Consider the following 7,980-nt stretch of genomic DNA (forward strand, 5'->3'; position numbering starts at 1 on the left):
ATGAATGTCAAAAGCCTTTTTGTTACACCTTATTTCTTTTGATATGATGACTTAAAATTCAAACTAGAGATGTGTGTCCTTAAGAAAATGGAGATAGGCTTTCATTGGTGATGTGACCAGGTAATTAGGGTGGTGATTTGACGTGGGAATATATTATGGATTAGTTGAATTTTCAAAGGTGGTTGAAGACTCTTTATGGTTAGTTTGAGTTTTTCTCAAGTTAGTCTTGATGAGTCACAAGATTACTTATAACTTAGTGGAGTTTTGAGTGAGCTTACACTTGATGTTATGAAGTTCTAGGTCCTATTTTAGGGGCTATTTTTCTGCATTCAACCCAAGGTTCTTGAAGGATGTAATTAGTGACTTCTATTCACTTATTTTTCTCAATTATGATTAATGGATTTGGAGAGTTAATGATTTTGGTGATCCTTTGTCTTATTTCTTGGTATTTTTTAACTCAAGTTTTTCTAATGGAAGATGTATAAATTGCAAGTCTCATTTCTATTTTCTAGTCAATTCAATTCTTCTCATTTTTTTTTTTTTGTCTATGCTAAGTATTTCATGAAGTTGTATGTAATCATTTTCCTTGCAACTTTTATCTCATAGTTTTATGTTGTCTTTGCAAGTGGTTTGTTAATATGTAGGTTGTTAACTATGTTATTTAAGTGTACAAGAACCAATTCTGTGAAGATCTATGTTTTTCTTCCTAGTGATTATAACTTATAACTGGCTAATGAAATATTTATGCATGGGTGAATTTTTAGTGAGTTTGTTATTCATTGTCTCCATAATTGAGCTAAGTATTGGTGAAAGTATTTATTTTCTACTTAAGTTTGTAATCACTTTAGTTAGTGCAATTTAAAGCTTTAAGTTTTAGTCCTAGTTATAGTCCTTTTATTCTCATGTTCTTTATTCCTTTTCTTGGGAAATCAGTAATTTTGTATGTTAAGAAACTAGGAGTCAACCTTATCCAGATATTCACTCTGAACCTTAAGTTTCCCAAAACTTATGAGTGATTCCACGTTACGTTGAAATATCAAGTTTTGTTCAACTTTATAAGGGTGTAAATTTCAAGTGATAATAGTAATCATGAGATAAAAGAATAATTTTTTAAAAATTCCCATCAAAATCTCGCACACTATATTTTTTAAAGAATAAGTATTACTTTGTTAAAGTGTGTATAATCCTCATGTACAAAGAATTAGTAAACTACATGAGCATTGTTTTAGATTCATAAAGGGAAACTATTTCATTCTTGACAATGTATATATAATCTATTTAAAATATCACATAGGTATTGGTTCAAACATGGTTTTGGTGATAAAATTTTTTGTCTCAATGCTTGAAACACTAATTCCATCTCTTTCTTTGTAGAGAAGTTGGATGTCTTTTGATATTGCATATCCATGATCTTTGCTTATTCTTAGAACATTATCAGGCTTTAAATATTCCCAATTTAATTCTTGGAATTTTTCATCAATCAAAGAATTGAGATAATCCAATGCTTCCTCCTCAGTAGATCTAGGATTATCTTCTAAATAACATGTCACACAGGTTGCTGCTTCTCCACAATCTACCTCAACCTTCAATAAAACTATTATATTTTTGTCAAATTTCAAATTAATTACTTTTAAATAAAATTAATTAATTACATGAATGAATAAATGCAATATTTTGAAAATTTTGTTGAATTATCTAAATTTATATGCATACCTTGAAAGTATTTGTATCATTTCTTAGTCTGAGGGCCAAGCATAAAAGATCATTGAACTTTGATGGATAATCAATTTCTTTTATAATATCATCATAGGTGGGCACATCTAATGATAGTATAGGTTGCAAGGTTACAACACCTGATCCAAAGCGTACTTTTCCATTCTCTAAATACTCCTCGAAAGACAGTATATAACTTGTTGCAAGCCAAGTTACCTCTTGCATGAAAGAATCTATACAAGCTTCCCACTATACAAAAGCAATATTCCAAGTCAACATTAGTAATTTTAAGTAAATAAATTACTAGAAAACTCTATAAAAAAATTCAACTAGGAAAAGGGAAATAAAAAATGTTGCATACAATAAATAGCCACAAAGCCTAATCAATCATGCAACCTAAATATTAATCAAACCATTAAAGGAATTAAGAAAAAGAGCATGGAATAGAAAAAAAAAAAAAAAAAACTCTCTCAATTGGACTTTAATTAGGGAGATTATTTTTTCTTAGGTTGATGGTCTATTTCTTACATTAAATGACAAAGTAAATTTACAAATGAAACAAAAAATTTGACAGTAATGAAAACATATTTGAAAGTTTGTGGTTTGGTAACTAAGAGCAATGGGAAAAAAAATTAAAGTTCTAGAACTCAAAATTAATGGATGAGATTGAACTCAATAAATGGTCAAGATTGCATGAGAGAACTCAATTTTGGTAAATGACAAGGCTATAATAATTGGATGAGTTTCAATTTGGAAAGTCTTGTATTACAGTTGTAAATTGTCATATTTATGAGATTTTATAACAAGATTCAATGTGTAAAGAGAAATGCAATTTGGAAGGGAGGCTAAACTACTAAGAAAATGGAAAGGGAAGGTGTAGGCTAGAATATAGGAGGTGTAGGTTAATTTAGTAGGTGAAGGAAAAATAATAGAAGGGGATATTTGGACCTTTAAATTTTCAATAATTCTCTCATTTCAAAAAGTGAACAATTAAAATTAATTTTGACATAAATTCAAAGGGGGGTAGAAAATTATATTTATTTATCATGACATATGACATATGACTTAGTATAAAGGATAAATTGTTGATTATTTACCCTAAAAAGGATGACTAATCAATTGAAAAGATTAAAAGGATCAATGATGAAATTAATATGATTAGACATAGTCAAAAGGTTAAATTCATAAGAATATGATGCAAATTAGGAATCAATATTAGTAATATAAGGATATGACTTAAGAAAATATAAAAAGGTAAACAACAAAAATAAATTACCAAGTAATGGGAAAACCCTCTCCAACCTAATATATATTGTTAATTACAATGAGAATGAAATTTTAATAACTTGAAATAAATTTTCTATTTTATAGATTATTATTATCAATAATAAGTAGAAAATATATGAAATAATTTATTTAAACACATTTGTGGCATACAATGAAATAAGAGGTTGTGTATGTATGTACGTATGTATGTATACATGTATATACATGTGTGTGTATATATATACATGTATATTCATGTATACATGTACACACACACACACACACACACACACACACACACACACATCTAAGAAAGTATATTTGATATATAGATTATATTATAGTTTATTACCTCTTTAAATAAATATTTTATTTTATTTTAAAGTATTTCACATTTACTTATTATGGTTGATATGGTAATGAATTATATATGAGATAATTAGTAATGAATGTTCAAATAATACTAATTTTTTTTCTAAAATTAATATTTCAGTTTAATTAAATACTTTATCCACACTCTCTACACTAATATAATATTAAATAAGCATATGGAGAATTAATTAGTTTCACAAACATACAGCTTTACGTGCATAGTCAAGTGTGTCTCTTTCTTGACTTTTTTGAGCCTCTCGATCCATGCTCCTTACACCCTCATCAAAGGTGTTGAATGCCACTTTCATATATTCTGGAAGTCCTTCCATGGATGCTAAATCTCACCTTCATTAAGCATAAGATAATCTATTATCACAATATGAATATATAGAAAGTGCATAACAAATATGGAAAGATAAAGCAACATATGTCTACTTACTACTTTTTCTAGTCATTAATCAATTATTATGTCTACTTAATGTTACTATCAATCTATTAGTTGTTGCATGGAAACCATGTGTTGTACACAAATAATATTTAAATATTTAGCATGCATATGTTTCATATCTTCTTGTAAGTTGTACATACCTCTTGATGGCTTGTGTGAAGAGTTTCAATTCATCCAAAGTTCCATAAGTGTCATAAATATCATCCAAGAAAGTTAGAAATGTACACATCTTTGTAAACCAATTCTAAAAGTAGAATAATTTGGATCAGTACACACTGCAGCTATTATAAAATAAAATTCCACATGTCGTTGTCGAGCAAACTCCAATTTAGCTAGACCAGAGTCTATCCACCATCTATAACATTCACACATTACTAAATAAATATGATTGTCTAGTAATCAAACAATAAAAATCATTATAAATTTAACTAAAGAAGAAAACTAAAATAGTATCTTTCATAGCATGAAATTTTTACCTTGAGAGAATTTGAAGTTTGTGTTGTTGAATTGATTGGATCATATTGAAGTCCATCTTTGCTAGTTCCAAAATAGTTGAGTTAAAAATACTACAACAACTCCAAATTATAATGTTAGAATATCCTAGAAAAGTATAAAAAAATTAATAAATACAAACTTATTTTATACTAAAATACAAAATTATATTGTGTATTGTTTTAAAAACAAATAAATCTTTAGGTTTGAATTAGACTATCATGAGTATGCTACAAGATATTAGATTTACCTCTTCATTTTCTTGGCATCTCCATATATGTCAATATAAGTCCTTGCTTCCAATCTAGGCACATTGGTATGCCAACCATACTCTAAATTGAATTTTATCTATGATACCATAAAAATTAGAATTCCCATTGATAAATAGATTGATCTAATTAATATGAAGAAATATATTCAAGTTTATCAATTATAACTCTTTCATAATATTCATATCATTATTGTTTGGAAGAGCTTGTTTTAAATATGTAGTAGAAAAGAACTTGGCATCATCCAAAATTTGCTCCTTAGGAAATGCAATGAGTGAAGCTCGATATAAATTTGAAATGCTCCTTAACTCCTCCTTGTTTGATTGAATATTTGAGCATACAAATTTCCCATCATTATCTTTGAACCATGATAGCATATCTAATATGACATCAAGTTAGACACAACTCCATCCTTTGTTAATATAAATTGTAATATAGTTAATTTTGCATTTGGTACTTTGAGATAGTTAATATAAATTTGTAAGTAAAATTATACTTTCTAAATAAGTATAAAAATATTTCAATTTGAAATACAAATTTTTTATTTTTTTAAAATTGCAATTCCACATTTATAATTTAATTATAAGTGTCTACTCTATTTTTAAAGTATATTCTACTAAACATTGAAACAAAGTTTGATCATTTAAAAATAAATTATTCATTTATTCTATGAATTGGTGTGAACATTCTATTAATAGGAAGTATAAGTACACCTATTGGACGAGAAAAATATTGGTAGATACATGATCATAGTATTTTATTATTAAATCCAAAATAATTCATAAATCATAAAAGGCCATTAAGTCACAAAATCAAAAACAACAGAAACAATTGTTTTATGATTCAACGAATTTGTGAATATAACTTGAAGAGACACCATATCTATGGAGACGAAGAATTCGAAAACCCAAGGCTGTGGTGTTAAGATCTATGCAAGGACTTTCTCTAACACATCCAATACCATTCATATCATTCCAATACCCACTATTCAAACCACATCTTACAAATATTAGGGATGGAGTAAAAGAACAAGTCTTAATGTAGCTACTTTTTAGCAACAATTTGCAATGCTTTTAACCTTTTGATAATTAAACTTCGTTGTTTGTTTTTAACATACATCACAAATGGTATTTTTAATGAAATTGTTAGTAATAATTCTTGTAAGAAAATAGAGAAAAAAAATAACACAAAAGACAAAAGAAAACAATTTTGGAGTCATGTGTCATTTTTATTATTCATTTCTAGCCTCCACACCTCCTTTTGTTGGATGGAGGATTTTATAACATGTAGAAGTGTAGCTATCAAATATGGGAGCATGAGCCACAAGTAGAACCTTTTTGACTAAGATCTAATGATAGAGCAATATTCCCTTTGCCAAGTTTGCATCAAACACGATCCCAATCTCATATCCAATGACGTTGACATATTGCACTAAAAAAAACTTGATCCCTAATAACTTTACCAAATGTCTTTGAACTCATCAACAACCCCCCTTTCCTAGCTAGCCTTAAACATCACACATTAAGGAAGAAATTAAGCTTGAAAAAAAAAGTCAACTTTGACTATTTAACACATTTAACATAGGAATCAAGCCTTAGTGTGTGATGTTTAAGCAGTCCGCTCTTTCTTCAAACCTTATTTTAATTTTTTTAAGATTAGCTTCACCATCAAAATAAAAGAATTCATTTTAACTTCTTTCCCAAAATTAATTTTTTTTAAAAGTATATGTTATATTTGAGTATATTTCTAAATTCGATTATGTTTCTAGCATCAACATTTCCAATCACACTCAGTGGTCCATCATTAGGAAGAGAGAGTGCAAGAATAGAAAAAGAAGAAAGGAGCGATGCTAAAAACACAGAATCAAATCCAGAAATATACTCACATTTGCTAATAGATTATAGAAATCTGATAATGTTATTTTTAATATTCTTAAATTAAAAGAAAATTTGCACTCAAACAGTTTTATATTATAAAGAAATACACCCTGTAACATAATAGATTAAAGAATATACTGAACAATGTGATTAAAAAACAAATGATTCCAATTGTATGTATATAGTAGAAACTTGATACCTGTACACATAGTCAAGAGCTTCTTTTATCTCAATTTGGAAATGGCGGTCAATTCCAAGGCATTCAACATCATCAACCATAGAAAGATGTTTATAGAGATCATCTAAAGATGAAGTGTTTTGAGGAAGAGCATTGAACATGCCCTTTATCTCCTCAATCAACCTCTCAGCTCATTCAACATATGAGGGAGCCTGATAATACCATAAAAGAAAAACAAAGCAACAAGACTGGTAATTCCCAAAAGATAAGGAGTACAATAACTTAATAACATAATAAACAAGGTAAAAGTAGTCTTACATCATATTTTTTTGAGAGGGATTGAAGGAAGTCATCATCCCACACGTTGGGGTGATGATTTCTAGTGCGACATGTGATGCCTTCATGATCACTACCAACATAAGCCATTTTGATGATTCTAGTTGAAGCTTTAGGAGCTCTAAGGTGTAATGGGTATGTCTTGGTGAAAGGGTTATGATGAATAGAAATAGAACAAGGCCTATGCAATGATATACACTTATGTCCAACCATAGTGTAATATGAAGGCAAAGGAGTAGAGCAAGGAAGAGACATGATTTTGGGCCTCTTGAATTATTTCTATTGTTAAAAGCAAGGATGATGTTTCTCTGTGTTGTGGTGAAGAATGTCATCCACTCCAATTTATAGCCCTTCCATGGGAAAAAATAAAACCGTGTAAACTATAGCAATGGGGGGCTGTTGTTTTATGTGGGAATCTTCCTGGTTATATACTCAAGAGTCGAGACAAATACATCTTTATAATCAAGAGAAAACATAGGGTAGTCATATTGGTAGGTGTGTTTGTTGGTGTAAATTAGTACTTTACTATTTACACTTACTTAAGTTTACTTAGGTTAATGCATTATTTAATTAAATTGCATTATTTTATTATTTTATTTATGAGACACTTAGGAGTTTGTGCAACCTTGTAAGTTTTTGTGTTCACAACACATGAGTATACACCTTTATTTGAGCACATGGTGTCTACAACACTGTATTGTGTGTCCCACCCTTCTAGGCTTATCCTCTCATCACCACACTTACTTCCATGCTTAATGGAGGATAATCCATATCTGGTGGATATGTGCTTGGTTGTATGACACATCATGGTGCTAACTTCTATGCATTCTAGAAGCTCTCCTGAGGCCTTTATATTCAGGCACTCTTAGTGTACTCTCAAGTATCAAATTATTGAATACATTGTTATTTCGATCATACTCTCTCCATTTTTGGTCTACAGTTGTGCTTGTGTTTGAGTTCTTAGTTCTTGGGTGAATTTTTCCCTTAGGAAAATTCTTACATGTTATTAGAGCTTAAAGACTTTCTCTT

General features: G+C 29.1%; 1 pseudogene; it reads right to left on the minus strand.

Moving 5' to 3' along the window:
• Positions 1-1,286: 1,286 nt before the first annotated feature.
• Positions 1,287-7,206, minus strand: LOC149571752 (alpha pinene synthase, chloroplastic-like; annotated as a pseudogene).
• Between the last annotated feature and the right edge of the window lie 774 nt (positions 7,207-7,980).

The sequence above is a fragment of the Cupressus sempervirens genome, chromosome 2, assembly GCF_028749045.1.
Source record: "Cupressus sempervirens isolate cs-2001-9-10 chromosome 2, ASM2874904v1, whole genome shotgun sequence".
NCBI lineage: Eukaryota > Viridiplantae > Streptophyta > Pinopsida > Cupressales > Cupressaceae > Cupressus > Cupressus sempervirens.